This window comes from Amaranthus tricolor, chromosome 3 (genome assembly GCF_026212465.1).
Source record: "Amaranthus tricolor cultivar Red isolate AtriRed21 chromosome 3, ASM2621246v1, whole genome shotgun sequence".
Lineage (NCBI taxonomy): Eukaryota > Viridiplantae > Streptophyta > Magnoliopsida > Caryophyllales > Amaranthaceae > Amaranthus > Amaranthus tricolor.
The window spans coordinates 24815191-24817477 of NC_080049.1; the positions used below are offsets into that span (position 1 = coordinate 24815191).

The following is a 2287-nucleotide window of genomic DNA, read 5'->3' on the forward strand; positions in this document are numbered from 1 at the left end:
TTATATACATTAAAACAATATAATTAGATCTCACATGAAAATATTTTGTCTTCTATAACAAATTTTTCTCCCTTAAAATGAAATATTTTAAAATGAACAAATAAAAAAGAATAAAAAGAAGAGTGATTTTTTAACGACAAGTAAAAATTGTCACTTAATAAAGTTTACTCACCATTTACATTTAAAACAATATATTTTTGTCTATCGATATCATACATATTACAATATATAATATAATATATACTAAAATTATAACAGGTAATTTAATTTGCACTTATACAAACATTACGATTTTAAAAACAATCACATAGAATAATTACTCGATCTGTCTCTTATTGTTTGCCTATTTTGACAATTTTATAAGTAAATTTTCAATCAAATGAAACAAACTGTAAAAAACAGAGAAAACAATATATTAATACCCGAATAGAAAGGAGAATCAAGTGGAACGAAGTACTCTTACCTTAAACCCATACTTCATGCGAAAAAATATAGATATATGAGGTACAACCCGATGTAGTTCCGTGGGTTGTATGACATAGTTTTGGATTATTGTAGCAGCAATAACTTTCATTTGGGTAAATGCCATTTCTTTTCCTAGGCAAGTCCTCGGGCCTGCATTGAACACGAAAAATTTGTACGATGGCTCATGCTTAGTCTTACCTTGTTCAGTTATCCATCTTTCGGGCTTAAACTCATCACAATCATTTCCCCATATCGCTTTCATTTTTCCCATCGCATATAAATTAAATATAATTTGCATGTTAGGTGTCACGTGGTGACCACTTGGGAGTATATCTGGCTTAATAGAATTCTTAGTCTCAAAACCAATCGGAGAATACAATCTTAAAGCTTCACACAAGGCACCATGAAGATATACAAGCTTGTTATTAATCTCCTTTGAATTATTCCAATCTATAGGCTTTACATTTTCCAATTCTTCCTTAATTTTAGAAACAATTTTGGGATTCTTTGTAAGAAGGTAAAAAAAACCAAGATAATGTAACACTTGTTACATCTCGTCCTGCTATAAAATTAGTTAGAACGGTATCCCTTATAAACTTATCCCCATAATATCCATGTGGGGTTTTATGGTTTTCATCCTCCTTCAAATATATTGTTAATAAATCCTTATATACCTCACCATTTTCTTGTTTAACTTTCATATTTTCTTTTTTTGCAGCTATGCAATTGAAGATAAAATTATCTAAGGCTTGCCAAGCCTTTTTTACTTGTTTTCGCTTCCTATATTCAACCACCTTTGAAGTTTCCACACAAAAGAAGGCACGACATGTCGAGAGAAGATAACATGCTCGATGTCATCTAACGCTTTCATGGGTGGAACGAAAGGAAAATGTGTCGATAAGCTTCGCGGGTCATAGTCCATCATGATCGTACACCCTGCATCGAACGTGAACCCTACAAACACATCTTGTAAATCGACTTCAATGTTATGGTCCGAGGCATGATTAAGGACCGGGATGAGTCCATCATCAACCACTACAAAAAAAACTATTGAATTAGAGATGGAAAAATAGCGAGGGGGAGTGTTCGTCGCCCATGGCGACGGCAAGGCGAGAGCACAGTTGGTCGCCAACAGAGAAAGTACAATGGCGACAGGAAAGGTCGTCGCCAAGAAGTTGCCAACTGCCATTTTTCTTTTTTTTTTTATTTTACTACATGGCGACGGATTATCTTGTCGGCATTTCGTTGCCAAGGAAGACAAAATTTTTTTGTTTTTATTTTGATGCATGGCGACGGGTGCTGTTTGTCGCCCCTTGGTCTCCAATAAAAACCGTGAATTTGGTTTTATTTTTTTTTAAATGTAGGCAATAGTTCTGTTGGTAGCCCTTTGGTCGCCATGCTTTTGAATTTGAATTCAAAAGTGGCGATGGGTTTGTAATCACCGTGTTGTCGCCATGTTTTCTATAAATAAGCTGCAAATTGTTGTGCATCGTATATTTTGGAAACTAAGGAATTAGAAGAGGTTAGTGAGTTTTTTGTTTTTTCTCTTTATATGAGTTATTTTTATTTATTGTTATTATTTATATTTAATTTCTATTGTCATTAATTTGATTATTTAATTAGTATATATTTTATTTCCTTTGTTATTTACTTGAGTTTTATATGTACTTGATTTAATTGTACTATTTAATTTCTATTGTTATTTACTTGAGTTTTTTATATTGTTTATTATTTTATATTTTATTTTTATTGACATTAGTTTGCTTTAATAATTTTTATTAGAATAATTATATTATTATTATCATATATTGTTATTTTCATT

General features: G+C 31.5%; 1 pseudogene; it reads right to left on the bottom strand.

The window, feature by feature from the left end:
• Positions 1-286: 286 nt before the first annotated feature.
• LOC130808673 (noroxomaritidine synthase-like) lies at positions 287-1975 on the bottom strand (annotated as a pseudogene).
• Positions 1976-2287: the final 312 nt, after the last annotated feature.